The sequence below is a fragment of the Dama dama genome, chromosome 2, assembly GCF_033118175.1.
Source record: "Dama dama isolate Ldn47 chromosome 2, ASM3311817v1, whole genome shotgun sequence".
Classification (NCBI taxonomy): Eukaryota; Metazoa; Chordata; class Mammalia; order Artiodactyla; family Cervidae; genus Dama; species Dama dama.
The window spans coordinates 26,796,103-26,815,620 of record NC_083682.1 but is presented as its reverse complement, the minus strand read 5'-3'; the positions used below and the strand labels follow the sequence as shown (position 1 = coordinate 26,815,620).

At 41.0% G+C, this 19,518-nt stretch overlaps 1 protein-coding gene across 2 annotated transcripts in view; it reads right to left on the bottom strand.

Moving 5' to 3' along the window:
- Positions 1 to 19,518, bottom strand: part of NELL1 (neural EGFL like 1) — a 1,025,511-nt gene that overhangs the window by 837,770 nt on the left and 168,223 nt on the right. The gene's annotated exons all lie outside the window — the stretch shown is intronic.

Sequence of the window (19,518 nt, the reverse complement as noted above, 5' to 3'; positions counted from 1 at the left end):
GGTAAATACCATTCCTCACACTGCCAAGGGACAGAGCTGCCCAGACTAATCCACAGCCCTCATTCTTCTTAAGTATGTTTCTGCTACACACCAATGGTGCATCAGGTTTTACTCTGTTGAATGAAAAAGCAAATTAAGGACAAATACATACAGTGCTGTCTTACTATGGAAAACAATATGTTTGCATATGCAAATAAAAATTCTAGAGAAGAGAAATAAAACTGATAATAATGATGACTTCTGTACAAAGGAGTTAGGGACAGGGTGATTGGTATCACATGGTTTGGAACAGTTTGTATATTTCATTTTTTATAGGTTGTCCAGTATTTTATTACATATTATGTCACATATATGGGGAAGGCTTTTAATAAATTTATTATTCCATTATATAAAACTAACCTATACTGCAAGAATTTTCACCCCAAACTTCACAATTATTGCTTGGAATTGTGTTCTCACATTTCTTCTTGTTATATTTTTTGTTTTTAATTTTGTGTAATATGTGAATCAGGCATCATTTAAGAAAATTAAAGAAAAACTGTATCCATTGAATTTCACAATAAGGCTAAACCAAAACAGCCGGGGACTCTCATGGAATCCTGCCCGAAGGGCTTACTGAATGGGCTTGACAGGAGATCCTATTGTGAGCTTTGGCTATGGTTTGAAGAAACAGACCCACAGAATTGGATGATGGTGATATGTCCACAGACCAGACAAGTGTACCCAACTGTGTTTTCTCTCCCACAGAGAGGGAACATTCCCTTAACCCTATCAGTGATCAGTTTATGTTTGTGCCCCATGTGTAAGCTACCTCTACTCTCCTGTGCCTGCCAGAGCTCCTGCAGACATAGAAGACACGTAAATTCAACTGGCAAGTGGGGCACATCTCACCCTGTACTGTGAATCAGACCAGGAAATCACCAAAAGTCTTCTACAGATTAACTGCCTTCCTCGAGAAAAGAATCCACAGAAGTTTAAAGCAGAAATGCCAGGGTAACTTTATCTTCATCTTTCCCCAGGCCTGATATTTACAAATCACATTGAAATTTACAACACCTATTATGTGACAGCTCTACGATATACACTGGGGATGCAAGGGCGAGCTCTCGAGGGGGGCCTGCAGCCTGTGAGAAAGACAGACATCAATCAAATGATCAAAAATCACTCTGTAGGGAAACAGTTTATGAAGAAATAGTAAAACACAAGAAGCTTCTTTCTCTTGTCCTGAAAATTAAGGGTAAGTAGACGTGAACTTGATTTTCAAGAAATGGCATGTACAGAAAGCCTGAGGCTTCAAAGAACATGGTAAAGAACTAAAAGAATGTAGTGTAAGAAGAAATTGAAGAAGGAAACATGGGCCAGACTATGCAAAAAAAAAAAATTAAGCTATATTAAGTATTTAAGCTATATTAGGGATAGTGACCTTTAGCCTTAAGTTTATAGGAGGCCATTAAATGAGCTTATGTGGGTGCTGGAGTGGGAAGGGAATATGTGATCTGGTTTGCAGTGTGAAGTCTTTATGTATCACCCTAATGTCCATGAAAGATTGCTGACTGTGAAAAAGACTCACATTTCAGTGTGCTCACCTACTTCCTAGGCCTTGCTCTTATTAGCTCCTGCAGGCTCTAATACATATCTAATTAGATACCGATAAAAGAAGCAATAACGACAAATGCCCTCCTAAGTGGGGGTCCGCCACCGCCCAACCCTTTATTTCACCACCAGTAGTTTCTAATGAGACCTTGTGATTGCAAAGTCACCTTAAAGAACACAGAGAGTTTATCACCTTGAAATAGTGAATATCAAAATTTATATCGGAACAGTGTAAAGCCACCCAGGTAATACTGGAGACTAGCGTAATGCATCTATTTCACATTTGAAGAAATGCCCAAGTGGCTCATTTGCAGTCAGTCATGATTTAAGATTAGGTCCTTGGCCATTGCACATCAGTATGGAGACACATGCAAAGCATACAAATCATATAGGGATGCTGGGTCATTTGAAGCCCTGACCCCGTATTATCTCTGTGGGATTGAAGTCATGAACCTGTCTATCAATACTAGATTCCAGGAAGGAAGGAGAGTCTTTAAATCTAAAAAGGTGATGTGAAATTATCTATCGAGTCCAAAGACCAACAGTGGTTGGAATTTATAACAAGGTCAATTTTGGCGCAACAAGGTCCTTGGAAGTAACCAGCCTCCTCAGTCTGAGAAAGTAATACATGGAATTTGGCCTTTGTTGGTTTCAGTTTATAAGTAGGATAACTTATACTTATTCCATGAAAAGTTAGAAGTGATATCTTGTCACACAGGGGTATTAAAAAGATGGAGGAAGGGAAGAGGGAAGAAGGTGGAGGGGATTGGTAAAGAATAATCTCCCTGAAAAAGAAATAAGGAAAGACCTCTGGACTCTGGCTTCCATCTGTCACTGACTGACTATGAGCTCCTGGACAAGTCATTTCTATCCTCAGTATCTCAAAAATCTCCATCTATAAGATGCAAGAATATCCACCTCAGAGTGCTTTTACAAAAAAAGATCAAGGGAATATATAGATCACCTTTTAAAAAAAAAAAGAAAAGAAAAAAAAAATTTTTTTTAAAAAGAGTCCAAAACATTAACCTTCAACTCAGCAATGACTGAGCAAAAAGTCTGAGTTTTTCCCAGCATGGTGCTGGGTCTCTGAGGCCAAAATGTCAAAGAATTCAAGAAACTGAAATCTATTATTTCAGCTCCCTCTATTTCCTCAGCTCCCTCTCTGCTTGTGCGTCAAAGACAGCACCAACCCAGAGAACACTGAGTGACTGAATGAGCTCTGCTGGGGACACACCAGGATGGATGACAGCTGTTTACCTCTCCTGGAGATGCAATTCCCTTCTGGGTAATATAGGTATTCTGAGTATCCCAAAGAAGCCCACTGAGAGCTCCAACTCCAAGCCTGTAAGTTCCTATATGTAAAATTTGATGTCAGGAAAGTGATACCCTCAGACAGACTCTAGTGACTAAAGATGCAGCAGGACCTTCCTGAGAAAGAGTTAGAGAGGGCATCATACAGACTCTTTACAGAGAAGGGAAATTATTTCCACTCTAACTGCCCTGGAAAACCCTCAGGTGAAGGCCCAGACACATTAACCGGCTGGCTCAGGGGCTCTGTAGCTCTTACTGGAGACACACTCACAAGAAGAGGGATGAGGTGAGGGCTAAGAGTTAACTGAATTAAAGGGGTTAGAGCAGGGAAAACATTCACAAAAACCTTTTCCTTCCAAGCCTCCTCATCCCCACGCCCCATTTCTACCATACCCCTACAAGAAAAGCAGCCAAACAGGTTCAGCTATAAATCTGTTGCCTTGCATCCAGCCACTCTGGCTGCTATTATTTATAACATTAATTTAATTAAAGTTCCCAGAGAGATAGATTAATTTCTTTCCAGTAGTATAGAAAATCAGTTCTTTTCAATGACAACATCAGTACCCCTGTTCTAACTAGAAAACTAATGTAGTATTTGGAATTCTTTTTCTTTTTCAATTAAAAAGTCCTCATGGCTCATGCATTTTTTATTCCCCAGTGTTCCTTTCCAACAAGTGAAGCAGAAAAGGAACAGAGACAACTAATGTATAAATGTACATTTTTTAAGAAATTGGGTTCCATCATACATATCGCTCTGGTTTGAGTTTTTGTTTTCTCTTGCTGCTTTCCTTTTTAAGGAATAACCATACGTACCCATCATCAAGGACAGAGTAGAGCTGTAACAATAAAAATGCAAGCTTTGATATTTTCTTCTACAAAAAAAAAAAACAAAACATTATTTCTCCTGCAGCCTATTTCCCCCCTTCCATTCATCCTGTATAACCCATGTCCATGCATTAAACCACAACTCAAGATGTGTCTGAAGGCATATAGATGAAATCACTGTAAGTTGGAAATGAAGTCTTATTTTCCCTTCTATTTCAATACATCTTAGGTCCTGTGTATGCAATAATGTACCTTCTTGTTAATCTACTTATGGCCTCAGGTAGCCAACAAACCACTAGATAAAGGGAAGATTCTATTGTATTTCTTTTTAGTCCTTTCCATTTGTAATTCTGAAAGCCCAGGAATGCAGACAGATGGGAAAATGCAGGCCACTCTCTCATCATCCACTTCAGTTAATCCTTTCACCTTCTACCTCTCTGCCATTGAGGCCACTGTTGACCAAAAGCATATTTAAACCCACCAGGCAACAAGAAAAAAAAGATAAAAGACTTTTGAAAAGACAAAATTAGAAATGGGTTTGCTACTGATGTCATTAGAAGATCGGGCAGAGTTGAGCTTGGAATCCACCTAATGAGGTTGGAATTAATAAGCTGCAGGGTACAAAGCATGAATACAAGCATGTGGGTCTCAGCCAGAATGAGACATCCAACATGTTCATGTCTGAGCGCCTTAACAATTAAGCAGCCACTTTCTACTGTGCTAAAAGTGAAAGTGTTAGTCACTCAGCCATGTCCGACTCTTCGTGACCCCATGGAGTGTAGCCCAACAGGCTCCTCTGTCCATGGAATTCTCCAGGCAAGAATACTAGAGTGGATTTCCATTTCCTTCTCCAGGGAACCTTCCCAACGCAGGGATTGAACCCGGGTCTCCCACATTCCAGGCAGACTCTTAACCAACTGAGCCACCAGGGAAGACCTTCTACTTTGTTGAATAATCTACAGTTTGGAATGTATTGCATTGGCCACCTAGACCTTTAGATTCATTATCTCCTGTTATTTAAGTCCCTACGGCTTGGCAGCAACAAAGGCCTTTTTTTCCCTTCAGTATTCAGAGGATGTGTGTGTTTTGTTTTGTTTTTTTTAATAGTACAACTATCCATCATCTTCTGGCTACAGTACACTGCTTTATCTTATAGGTTACCAAGCTACCAGGCCTCCACAGCCAGGATAGCCTATATACCCCCAAAAAGGCTGTCCACTGTCACCTGTCTGGATCAGAAGATGTCTGAAAGAAAGAAAGAGCATAAGGTGGAGAGAGTAAGATGTCAACATTCCTCAGATATCCAAAATTGCATATTTAGCACCTACTCTAGCAAGAAGCAAGGCAAGCGGGGGGGGGGGGGAGATTGGGCATCTAGGGTAAGTAGCTTTTCTTCACCAGCAGCATGCTGCACTGTCAACACGCAATAAATTTAGATGACTGCAAACTGCCTGCTGGTCTACCACAGAAGCAGCCCGGTGAAGATAGCAACCTCGGTTGCTCTCCAGGGTCCTGAAGGCAAAAAACAAACCAAAAAAAAAATGCATACCCTAACTAAGCATTGTGGTGAGATATGCCTGGAAGAATAGAGGTGGAAGGAGATTCAGAAATCTAGTCCTAGCCCCTCATTTTATTTCTAAGGAGCTAAGACCCAGGGACAGTAAATGAATTTCCCAGGGTCATACAAATTTAACACTTTCTGGTAGCTCTAGTTTTTAGTCCAGAATGTGTTTGTGACAACAAGCCAGATTTTCAAAGTAGAGATGCAAATAATATCTATTATGTTTAGGAAAGCCAGGAAATTCTAAGACAGTGGTTTCCTCATTCAGTAAAACTGCACCTGCACATCTCCTCCTAAAAGCTGTGATCATTTTGGCTCATGGTTTGCGAACGGGGGAAGTAAATCTTCGAATCTCCTCTCTCACAGAAGTAAAAAGGAAAGGCGCCATGCCACATTCCCAAAGCCCTGCCAGGATCAAGGAAACATTGAATCACATTGGAGGGGATGTTCTCTTTCCCATTCAGCCTCAGTTATATATTTTTAAAGACACTCTGCAGTTACTTACTTTTGCAGGGACTCTGTTGGCATAAAAATCACTTATCATTGTGTTGTACCAACAACTATGGAACTAAAAGACAAACTGTTGGAGAACCATGCCTAGGATTTGGCAGTTAGAATAATTTCAGGGACCTGATGGACTTCAAACCCTACCCTGCACCATGGATTCACATTATGCACCAGGTCCTCATCCATGAGACATGGATCTTCACACAAAAAATCTTCACTTTTTGTATAAGTGAAGAATTAAATTGCTTTCATTTCCAGTATGACACTGAAACATCTTTGCTATATGATGGCACATGTTTATAGCACTTCATGATGCTGTGTGTTCATAGAGTAGCTTGAAATTTTCTAAGAATTTTGCACACACTCTCTTGCTACATTCCTACAACCAGTATATGGTAGAAGAGTTATTATTACTCCCATTTTACAGATATAAGCACAGATTCTGACAGAGAGGAAGGATTGGAGATGAGAGGACAGGAGGAATCTTCAAAGAATCTAAGACACAGATTTCCTGATTTCACACTCCATCATTGCACATTAAGTCACATTTTATAAGTGGCAAAACCAAGACAAAGGTCCAGCATTCATTACAGGTTTAAGTTAAACCAGAGAACATGTGCCTGGTCACATAAGAACAGCTTTTCTCTCCCTGTCATCCCCTCTGTCATATTTCTTTCTCTGCTGTCTCTCACTGACAACTTGATCCACTCACTGATACACAGTCTTTTATCACTGGCACTATGACTAGCTTTGTCATGCTCACAAGATGAGCCTCATTCCAAATCGGATTCTCATGTAACTTATACAGAATCAAATCACGGTGGCAAAACTGTAACACTGCAGAGAGTGTCATGCATTTTTACCTGGGATGTAAGAAACTAAGAAGCTACGCTATGTCACCAGGAGCTCTTCCTCCTGTGGTCTCCCGACGTGATGGTCTCTACTAGGAAACCAGCAATCCATCAGGTACCCCCTTCCAACAATCCTTGTACCGTTGCCTTTTACTGTTAATTAAATTACACATGGGCTATATCCTGTCTTCTTTCCTTATCACTTCTTTCGGGACAGAAGATCGGGTGCTGCTAGGTTAGCTGGACGTCAGGCATATACTACATTCTCAGTTTTAATTTTGATGAGTTGTGTGCATGTGTTCCTGTTTGTGAAGTAAATAATACATTAGTGCAGGAAGCAGGAGATTGAGAATCTTGGCCTAGCTCTTTTGGAAGTAGTAGTCTTTGATAGTCATCTCCCTTTACTCTGGTGCAAATGTTTGTCGAAAAGTCATTGGAGTACATTATACACGGCTTAACTACGTTAAGGAATGTTCAGTTTAACAACACGCTTGTAAATACTTTAGGAGCTCTCTGGAAAAAAGATGCCATATCACCGTACTTCATTATGAAAAACCTAGACATATAAAGAGATGCTCATATTGTGAAGTTATTCTGAAATATTTGACAAACTTTGAATTACTGACTTGTTCAGTGATTTAGAGTAAGTTTATTTTTCTGGGTCTGCAAGTTCTTCAAAATCAGTTGTATGGAAAAGTTGAATGTGCTCTGCAGTAAATCAATACCAAGCTTTCGAGGTAAAATCTAAATATGTTTACTGTTTAGCCTACAATCACTGAGCTAACTCTGTCAGAGTGACAACCAGGCTGCAGGTGTGTGTATGTATGTGCGGGCACTATGTCTACTGCACAAGCTTGAACAAATGAGGTGTGAGTTCTGAGTTCCATTTCAATGGGACTGGGTAAGAGAGAAATTGTCCCAGCAGTGAGCCAAGAGGTGGCAGGATTGGAGCAGGGAGACCTGTGTACTGCAGAAAGTTCCTGCTGAAGCCTGGATGCAGATACCATTTGAATGGAAAATACTTTTGAGTCCATTCCTTCATTGTCTTTTCAAGACCAAGATGCTGGGAGTGACTATTTTCAGTTTTCTCTCTGCTTAGCTGCTATCAATAGTGTTTAAACAGCCTGCTCACAGGCTCCCATGAGAGTCCACGATTCTTCTAATATCCAAGGATCAGGGCCAGTCACTGTGGGGGACGCTGGTGGCTTCAGAATTCAAAAGGACTGAATGAATAGGCCAAGGACTTCCTGATGGCAAGAACTCCTATTTCTTTGTATCCCCACAGCCTGGCAGAGACAGTGTGCCCAGTACTTTAATTGGATAGATTGAAAATTAGAAGTTACCAAACAAAGAGAAGGAAAGAAAATCCCTTTTGTGGTAAAAGAACCCTTACACACTGGATCCCAGATGTTAGGGGATTGCAGTCTTTGAGTGACTGGAACAGGCTTCAGGGTGAACTGAGGATGGAGCAGGGTAATCGGAGGAATGTTAGTTCATGCCTCCTTCTCAGCTTTGTTGGCAACTCTTAATACAAAGGAAGCAAAAGAAAAACCTAAGGCAGCGGAGATAATCAGGCTGGCCACCCAACTGAGTGGTTCCTTTAATATTTTTAGCTTGAGGTAATCTGCTACCCACACTTTGGGAGTTTCTAAGTAGGCCCAGCCGAACAGCTGAAGCAGGAAGAAAAGTGTGTCTCAGTAACAGGCAGAAAGTGTTAAGACTACCAACTGAAATAGCAGTCACTTTTCTTGTGACAATTTGTGTAATTAGGTCTGAAAAGGTTCTGTTTCTCAATTCTAAGAAAAGGAGAAATTTCTGCCACATGCCAGTTCCTCAGAACAATGGCACTGCCTGGAAATCTTCTCACTCTGATTTCAAGTATTTTTAGGGCTCCTGACATTTTTGTAGCTTCTCTCTCCTGGGAAGACTTCATGGAGTGGTTATGACTTTATCTTGGAAAGGACATGAATTTCAGAGGCAGAGAGCAAGAGGTAGGCAGGAAAGGTTGGGGAGTTAGATCCTGGCTCAGAGTTTTAGCTCCATGGTTATGTTATGTGATTGGAACTGAGTTACTTACCATCTTAGAGCCTTTCTACTTCCAAATTGGTCTAATAAAACTGCCTCCACACCATATGGCTGCCCCAAGGACTATTACACTGATCACACTTAGCACGTCACCTGGCCTATAAGCCCAGTAGGTGGAAGTCCCTTTCCTTGTGCCAAACCAATGGGTTGTGTAAGATCCCATCTTGCCCACCAACCCCGAAGATCAGCAATGTAAGACACGTGAGAGGAAAATACTAGAAGTAAAGAACAAAATGCCCACACTGAGTCTGACTCTTTCCTTCCATCATGTTCTAAGTTCAGTGCCAACAGGCCCTCACGTTGAGCTGAAAAGCCTAGTGGTTAGAGCAGACACACAGACATCAGACTCTGGTCCAAATCCTAGAGCTGCCTCTTAACAGCAGAGGGTTACAGAAATGAATGTAACTTCAGTTCCATCACTTTTAGACAAGACAAATAATAGCCAGAGTGATAAATTAATCTATACAAAGCCCTTAGCATGGTCACTAGCACAGTCAACATCCAAAACTGTTATCTATTGCAGCATCACCATTTATCTTCTATCCAGCACTGCTCTAGCAGGTGACAGGTTGAGAAAAATAAGGAAGCATAACTTTAAGGGCAAAAGGAATCAAAAAGGAAGAATCTCACAGCGGTATGAAATGCATAGCTTAGAAAATAAAAATCAGCCTTTCTGAGATTCACTCTCTGTAAGGGTGGTCTAGATAAGACATAGGAGACCAGCATCTTGATAAATAGCACAGAGCTTCTGCCATTTTAAAAATCGGCCAGTGCTGGCCAGGAAGAAATTTTTGCAGAAGAAAAGTTTGTTCCACATACTAGACACTATCCTCACCTTAAACTTTTCCTCCTCCTCACTGGGGCTGTGCTTTTCAGGCACTTGGATTTCCAGGGTCCCTCACTTATTTATTGCAGCCCAGGCTATCCTCCAGTTTCTGCTCCCTCTTTCTTTTTTTTCTCAAGGGAAAGCACAAATGCAGTTCCCCACTACCACACATTATACAATTGAGATTCCCACATTTGGGGAAATCTCAAGTACTCCCTCTATTTAAACCAGTGGTTTTCAAAGGCCAGCCCATGCACCAAGGCTAACCTGCTTGCCTAAGAACTACCCCAAGAAGATGGCGGAGGAGTAGGACGGGGAGACCACTTTCTCTCCTACAAATTCATCAAAAGAATAATTGAACGCAGAGCAAACTTCGCAAAACAACTTCTGATCGCTAGCTGAGGTCATCAGGCGCCCAGAAAAGCAGCCCATTGTCTTCGAAAGGAGGTAGGACAAAATATAAAAGATAAAAAGTGAGACAAAAGAGCTAAGGACGGAGATCCGTCCCAGGGAAGGGAGTCTTAGGCGGCATTGCTTGGGGTAGGGTCCGGGCCTGAGTGCCCTGAGGACAATCGGAGGGAGCTTCTGTGAGTTGCCAACATGAACTGTGGGAGACCAAAAGAGAGAGAGAAAATTAACCGGCCGGAACACACTGCTGGCCGTTCCCAGAACAAAGAGACCGAGAGGGTCCAGAGAGGAGCTCGCAGGCTGCGGACCGGCCCAGCTCCGCCGGAGGCAGGAGGCAGGGAGGAGGGGAAGGTCGCGGCGAGACACAGGGCGCAGGCACCCGACCGGCGCGGCGGGGACTGGGGCTGGGGACGCGGAGGGCAGAAGGCGCGCGCACCCGACTGGCGCCAGCGGAAACTGAGACTGGGTCCGCGGAAGGGAGGGGGCGCGCCACACCTGGGGAGAGTGCGCCCACCAAGCCCCTGGCTGCCTGGACCGCTCTGACGGGGAAGGCACAGAGAGCAGGCGCAGCTTTTCGTTCCGCGCTTTTGTGGAACACCCGAGGGCTGGAACCTCGCGCAGCGCGGGGCGTGCTCCATATAGAACAGCCGGGAGCCTGAGCGGCGCAGACGGAGAGGGCAGTGACGGCGCCCGCCCCGCCCCACCCCCGGCAGCGCCAGCCCGTCCCGGAAGCGCAAGCCCCTCCCCGCGGAGCGACGGAACTAGCTACCTGAATAAGAGTCCACCTCAGCCCGCCTGTGTCAGGGCGGAAATGAGGCTCTGAAGAGACCGGCAAACAGAAGCCAAATAAACAAAGGGAACCGCTACAGAAGGGACTGGTGCAATAGATTAAAATCCCTCTAGGAAACATTGACTACACTGGAGGAGCCTGTAGATATCGAGAAGTGTAAGCTGGACCGAGGAGCTATCTGAAACTGAGCCGAACCCACACTGACCGCAACAGCTCCAGAGAAACTCCTAGATATAATTTTACTTTTTTCTCTTTTTTTTTTTTTCTTTTTTTTCTTTTGTCTTTTATATTTTTTCTCTTTTATTTTCCTTTAAAATCCCCTATTACTCCCCCATTACTCCTTAACTTTCATTTCCATAGACTTTTACGATTTTTTAATTAGGGGGAAAAAAAAAATTTTTTTTTCTTTCTTTTTTTTTTTCTTTCTTTTATTTTTCTTTTTTTTTTTTGCTTTTTTTTCTTTTTCTTTTTTTTCTTTCTTTTTTTTTCTTTCCTTTTTCTCTTCTATTTTCTATTTTTCTTTTTCTTTCATTTCTTTTAAAGTCCTCTAGTACTCCTCTACTACTCCTTAATTTTCATTTCCAATACACTATAACCTTACAAAAAAAAAAAAAGGAGAAGAGAAGCCCTATTTTTAAACCGAAGATTATTCTCTCCCAATCTTGACTCTCTGTTTTCTACCTCAGAACACCTCTATTCCCTCCTTTCCCCTTCTCTTCCCAATCCAATTCTGTGAATCTTTGTAGGTGACTGGGCTATGGAGAACACTCTGGGAACAGACAGCTGCGTAGATCTGTCTCTCTCCTCTTGAGTCCCCCTTTTTCTCCTCCTGTTCATCTCTATCTCCCTCCTCCCTCTCCTCTTCTTCATGTGACTCTGTGAACCTCTCTGGGTGTCCCTAACGGGGGAGAATCTTTTAGCCATTAACCTAGAAGTTTTCTTATCAGGGCTGCATAGTTGGAGAAGTCCTGAGACTACAGGAAGAATAAAACTGAAACCCAGAGGCAGGAGACTTAAGCCCAAAACCTGAGAACACCAGAAAACTCCTGACTACAAGGAACTTTAAGTAATAAGTGACTGTCCAAAAGCCTCCATACCTACACTGAAACCAACCACCACCCAAGAGCCAATAAGTTTTAGAGCAAGACATACCACGCAAATTCTCCAGCAACGCAGGAACATAGCCCTGAACATCAACATACAGGCTGCCCAAGGTCACACCTAACACATACACTCATCTCAAAACTCATTACTGGGCACTCCATTGCTCTCCAAAGAGAAGAAATCAAGCTCCACGCACCAGAACACTGACGCAAGCTTCCCTAACCAGGAAATCTCGACAAGCCAATCGTCTAACCCCACCCACTGGGTTAATCCTCCACAACAAAAAGAAACCACAGACCTCCAGAATATAGAAAGCCCACTCCAGATACAGCAATCTAAACAAGATGAAAAGGCAAAGAAATACCCAACAGGTAAAGGAACATGAAAAATGCCCACCAAGTCAAACAAAAGAGGAGGAGATAGGGAATCTACCTGAGAAAGAATTTAGAATAATGATAATAAAAATGATCCAAAATCTTGAAAACAAAATGGAGTTACAGATAAATAGCCTGGAAACAAAGATTGAAAAGATTCAAGAACTGTTTAATAAAGACCTAGAAGAAATAAAAAAGAGTCAACTACAAATGAATAATGCAATGAATGAGATCAAAAACACTTTGGAGGGAACCAAGAGTGGAATAACGGAGGCAGAAGATAGGATAAGTGAGGTAGAAGATAAAATGGTGGAAATAAATGAAGCAGAGAGGGAAAAAGAAAAAAGGATCAAAAGAAATGAGGACAACCTCAGGGACCTCTGGGACACTGTGAAACGCCCCAACATTCGAATCATAGGAGTTCCAGAAGAAGAAGACAAAAAGAAAGGCCATGAGAAAATACTCGAGGAGATAATAGCTGAAAACTTCCCTAAAATGGGGAAGGAAATAGCCACCCAAATCCAAGAAACCCAGAGGGTCCCAAACAGGATAAACCCAAGGCGAAACACCCCAAGACACATATTAATCAAATTAACAAAGATCAAACACAAAGAACAAATCTTAAAAGCAGCAAGGGAAAAACAACAAATAACACACAAAGGGATTCCCATAAGGATAACAGCTGATCTATCAATAGAAAGCCTCCAGGCCAGAAGGGAATGGCAGGACGTACTGAAAGTAATGAAAGAGAATAACCTACAACCTAGATTACTGTATCCAGCAAGGATCTCATTCAGATAGGAAGGAGAATTCAAAAGCTTTACAGATAAGCAAAAGCTGAGAGAATTCAGCACCACCAAACCAGCTCTTCAAATGCTAAAGGATCTTCTCTAGACAGGAAATGCAGAAAGGTTGTATAAACGTGAACCCAAAACAACAAAGTAAATGGCAACGGGACCACACCTATCAATAATTACCCTAAATGTAAATGGGTTGAATGCCCCAACCAAAAGACAAAGATTGGCTGAATGGATACAAAAACAAGACCCCTATATATGCTGTCTACAAGAGACCCACCTCAAAACAAGAGACACATACAGACTAAAAGTGAAGGGCTGGAAAAAAATATTTCATGCAAACGGAGACCAAAAGAAAGCAGGAGTCGCAATACTCATATCAGAAAAAATAGACTTTCAAATAAAGGAAGTGAAAAGAGACAAAGAAGGACACTACATAATGATCAAAGGATCAATCAAAAAAGAAGATATAACAATTATAAATATATATGCACCCAACATAGGAGCACCGCAATATGTACGGCAAACACTAACGAGTATGAAAGAGGAAATTAATAGTAACACAATAATAGTGGGAGACTTTAATACCCCACTCACAACTATGGATAGATCAACTAAACAGAAAATTAACAAGGAAACACAAACCTTAAATGACACAATGGACCAGCTAGACCTAATTGATATCTATAGGACATTTCACCCCAAAACAATCAACTTCACCTTTTTCTCAAGTGCACACGGAACATTCTCCAGAATAGATCACATCCTGGGCCATAAATCTGGTCTTGGAAAATTCAAAAAAATTGAAATCATTCCAGTCATCTTTTCTGACCACAGTGCAGTAAGATTAGATCTCAATTACAGGGAAAAAATTGTTAAAACTTCAAACATATGGAGGCTAAATAACACGCTTCTGAATAACCAACAAATCATACAAGAAATCAAAAAAGAAATCAAAATATGTATAGAAATGAATGAAAATGAAAACACAACAACCCAAAACCTATGGGACACTGTAAAAGCAGTGCTAAGGGGAAGGTTCATAGCATTACAGGCTTACATCAAGAAACAGGAAAAAAACCAATTAAATAACCTAACTCTACACCTAAAGCAATTAGAGAAGGAAGAAATGAAGAACCCCAGAGTTAGCAGAAGGAAAGAAATCTTAAAAATCAGGGCAGAAATAAATGCAAAAGAAACTAAAGAGACCATAGCAAAAATCAACAAAGCTAAAAGCTGGTTCTTTGAAAAAATAAACAAAATTGACAAACCATTAGCAAGACTCATTAAGAAACAAAGAGAGAAAAACCAAATTAACAAAATTAGAAATGAAAATGGAGAGATCACAACAGACAACACTGAAATACAAAGGATCATAAGAGACTACTACCAGCAGCTCTATGCCAATAAAATGGACAACTTGGATGAAATGGACGAATTCTTAGAAAAGTATAACTTTCCAAAACTGAACCAGGAAGAAATAGAAGATCTTAACAGACCCATCACAAGCAAGGAAATCGAAACTGTCATCAAAAATCTTCCAGCAAACAAAAGCCCAGGACCAGATGGCTTCACAGCTGAATTCTACCAAAAATTTAGAGAAGAGCTAACACCTATCTTACTCAAACTCTTCCAGAAAATTGCAGAAGAAGGTAAGCTTCCAAACTCATTCTATGAGGCCACCATCACCCTAATTCCAAAACCAGACAAAGATGCCACAAAAAAAGAAAACTACAGGCCAATATCACTGATGAACATAGATGCAAAAATCCTTAACAAAATTCTAGCAAACAGAATCCAACAACATATTAAAAAAATCATACACCATGACCAAGTGGGCTTTATCCCAGGAATGCAAGGATTCTTTAATATCCGCAAATCAATCAATGTAATACACCACATTAACAAATTGAAAGATAAAAACCATATGATTATCTCAATAGATGCAGAGAAAGCCTTTGACAAAATTCAACACTCATTTATGATTAAAACTCTCCAAAAAGCAGGAATAGAAGGAACATACCTCAACATAATAAAAGCTATATATGACAAACCCACAGCAAGCATCACCCTCAATGGTGAAAAATTGAAGGCATTTCCCCTGAAATCAGGAACAAGACAAGGGTGCCCACTCTCACCACTACTATTCAACATAGTGTTGGAAGTGCTGGCCACAGCAATCAGAGCAGAAAAAGAAGTAAAAGGAATCCAGATAGGAAAAGAAGAAGTAAAACTCTCACTGTTTGCAGATGACATGATCCTCTACATAGAAAACCCTAAAGACTCTACCAGAAAATTACTAGAGCTAATCAATGAATATAGTAAAGTTGCAGGATATAAAATTAACACACAGAAATCCCTTGCATTCCTATATACTAACAATGAAAAAACAGAAAGAGAAATTAAGGAAACAATACCATTCACCATTGCAACAAAAAGAATAAAATACTTAGGAGTATATCTACCTAAAGAAACAAAGGACCTATACATAGAAAACTATAAAACACTGATGAAAGAAATCAAAGAGGACACAAACAGATGGAGAAACATACCGTGTTCATGGATTGGAAGAATTAATATTGTCAAAATGGCTATTCTACCTAAAGCAGTCTATAGATTCAATGCAATCCCTATCAAGCTACCAACGGTATTTTTCACAGAACTAGAACAAATAATTTCACAATTTGTATGGAAATACAAAAAACCTCGAATAGCCAAAGTAATCTTGAGAAAGAAGAATGGAGCTGGAGGAATCAACCTGCCTGACTTCAGACTCTACTACAAAGCCACAGTCATCAAGACAGTATGGTACTGGCACAAAGACAGAAATATAGACCAATGGAACAGAATAGAAAGCCCAGAGATAAATCCAAGGACCTATGGACACCTTATCTTTGACAAAGGAGGCAAGGATATACAATGGAAAAAAGACAACCTCTTTAACAAGTGGTGCTGGGAAAACTGGTCAACCACTTGTAAAAGAATGAAACTAGAACACTTTCTAACACCATACACAAAAATAAACTCAAAATGGATTAAAGATCTAAATGTAAGACCAGAAACTATAAAACTCCTAGAGGAGAACATAGGCAAAACACTCTCCGACATAAATCACAGCAAGATCCTCTATGACCCACCTCCCAGAATATTGGAAATAAAAGCAAAACTAAACAAATGGGACCTAATGACACTTAAAAGCTTTTGCACTACAAAGGAAACTATAAGTAAGGTGAAAAGACAGCCCTCAGATTGGGAGAAAATAATAGCAAATGAAGAAACAGACAAAGGACTAATCTCAAAAATATACAAGCAACTCCTGCAGCTCAATTCCAGAAAAATAAATGACCCAATCAAAAAATGGGCCAAAGAACTAAACAGACATTTCTCCAAAGAAGACATACAGATGGCTAACAAACACATGAAAAGATGCTCAACATCACTCATTATTAGAGAAATGCAAATCAAAACCACAATGAGGTACCATTACACACCAGTCAGGATGGCTGCTATCCAAAAGTCTACAAGCAATAAATGCTGGAGAGGGTGTGGAGAAAAGGGAACCCTCTTACACTGTTGGTGGGAATGCAAACTAGTACAGCCGCTATGGAAAACAGTGTGGAGATTTCTTAAAATACTGGAAACAGAACTGCCATATGACCCAGCAATCCCACTTCTGGGCATACACACTGAGGAAACCAGATCTGAAAGAGGCACGTGCACCCCAATGTTCATTGCAGCACTGTTTATAATAGCCAGGACATGGAAGCAACCTAGATGCCCATCAGCAGATGAATGGATAAGGAAGCTGTGGTACATATACACCATGGAATATTACTCAGCCATTAAAAAGAATTCATTTGAACCAGTCCTAATGAGATGGATGAAGCTGGAGCCCCTTATACAGAGTGAAGTAAGCCAGAAAGATAAAGAACATTACAGCATACTGACACATGTATATGGAATTTAGAAAGGTGATAACGATAACCCTATATGCAGAACAGAAAAAGAGACACAGAAATACAGAACAGACTTTTGAACTTTGTGGGAGAATGTGAGGGTGGGATATTTCAAAAGAACAGCATGTATACTATCTGTGGTGAAACAGATCACCAGCCCAGGTGGGATGCACGAGACAAGTGCTCCGGCCTGGTGCACTGGAAAGACCCAGAGGAATCGGGTCGAGAGGGAGGTGGGAGGGGGGATCGGGATTGGGAATACATGTAAATCCATGGCTGATTCATATCAATGTATGACAAAACCCACTGGAAAAAAATAATAATAATAAATAAATAAATAAATAAAACACGGGGGGGAAATACTAAAAAAAAAAAAAAAAAAAAAAGAACTACCCCAAGAGTTTATGAAGAATATAGTTCCACACTCAGGGAATCTGATTCACCAGGTCAGAGATGGCTCCTGGTTATCCATAATTCTTAAGTGTAGTCTGGTTTTATAAATGTTTTTAGACTTTTCCTACACCAAAATCAAAATTGACCTCTCTTCTGGCCCAGTCATTTCCAGCTTCTCTTTCCCTAACCTATCTAAAAACCTCATTTGTACTGGGTCCATGAATCATTAACTGGCACCAACTTTATGTTTTCCCTTAAGATCTTAAATAAAGGAAAATAAGTTATGCTATGAATGAAAGTATAAAAAACAAACCACCAGAGAAGGGGACCAGTATTTAGAACCTCCTCAAATCCATTCTGTATAAATGCAGCTGACCCTAAAGCAGACTGTGGGTTCCAGCTCTCCTGTCCTCTCCCTATTTTCATGGCAGAGAGGCCAGAATACATGACAAATGAAAGTCTGGAGACCCAGGGTCACCACAGATGTGCAGAATAAATAATAATAAGTAACAACCATCACCACCATGTACTGGGTGCCAAAGGCCAAGCACCACCCAAAGCACTTCATGCAAATCATCTTACTTAACATTCCCATCTGTGAATATGTGTAACAGCACATACAATACTAACAGTCCCAGTTTACAAATTACATTGAGATGCAAAGGAATTCATGTGTCCAAATTTACACAGCTAACAAGTGTCTGAGGATGGCAGAGGAGACAATTTCAGAGGGACCAGAGCATTTGTGAAGGCAGAGAATCTTCAATTAGCACAAACTATCCTCCCTCTCTTTCCTCTTCTCTAGAGAGAAGACTATTGGGAAATAAAAAATAAAATTTACACAAAGAGGAAGCAAATAATTGCAGAGCAAGAAAACAGCAGTATCTCCAGGATGTTTCAGTTGGGAAGTACTAAACTAGAGCTTCAACATTTCTTTCTTACCTGTGGTTAAGAAGGACACACAGGACCCTTCTTATCTCCCATTTGAGTAAAATATGGGTGGTGGGTAGGGTGAAGCAGAAATGTTACCTGACAGGCCTCTTTAGTTCTAGAGAATTAAAAGAGCCAGTGAGTTCTTGAAGGTGGAAATGGAACTAGTGGCTGAGAGCTGGCTTCATCCAAGCTGCCCAGCCCAAGGTAAAAAGGAGTTACTTGTTTCTGTGGAAATGTCATCCAGGCACACATTACATCTAGTTGAAGCCACAATTCTCCAGAAAATCCAGAAAGCACTTTAAATAGATAGACCAAGCTAGCCCAAGACTCACTTCAAGATGGTGGAACTTCCCTTAAACCTGACACCAGTTTCTGTTCTCTGCCTTTCCAGGTCCTCTCCTAACAGAGACTGCAGAGCCAGACTAGCAAGCACACCAAAGTATCCCCTCATCAGAAATGTGGTCTGGAGCTTCTTTCTATTGGGTGCCAGAATGGAGGCTGTCCTCAACATGCGTATACTTTTTCCAGGGCCTAAAAGAACAAGTCCTGTGGCCAAACAATCATTTAACTTTGGCAGTAATATTAATGAAGACCAACCATTCATGGCTACTTTGCATCACAAAAGATTCTCTATAATAGGACTCAGATCACTATTCATAAAGACTTTCAATGGGTTCTGGAGAAATGAAAACATCCCCCTTCACCACCATCATCCAGCTGTCCAGCCACATGTGAAACAATAGAGACCAGTGGTGTCCTTTCTTCAGCTGGCAGTAAACCTCCCCCTAGGGACACACATGGAGGAAGATATCTCCTTCCCATCCCAACCCACAGCATCCAATGAAACTCTCCCTTCCCGCTCTCACCCCGTGACCTCGGTCTTCAAAGTAGTCCTGCCACCCTCTGATAAACCAGAAGACTCATCCCTCTGCAGAAGATAAATGGCATCAATTCCAAAAGATTCCAAAAACAGCCCCTTTAAGAAGTTTCCATTTGGAAAAAACATTTAAGCAAAGCTGTGCTTGATGAAGTGAAATAGAATTAGCCGCTCCAGTAGCACCAGCTTCTCGGATTCATTTGAAGGTAGACCAGCTCATTTGCTTCCAAGTGGAACGGACTCAACAACAATACATCACAGTTAACTGTAATCACAGCTCCATGGAATTCCAGCCGGTACCCACAGTACACGGAGGTGTACTTAATA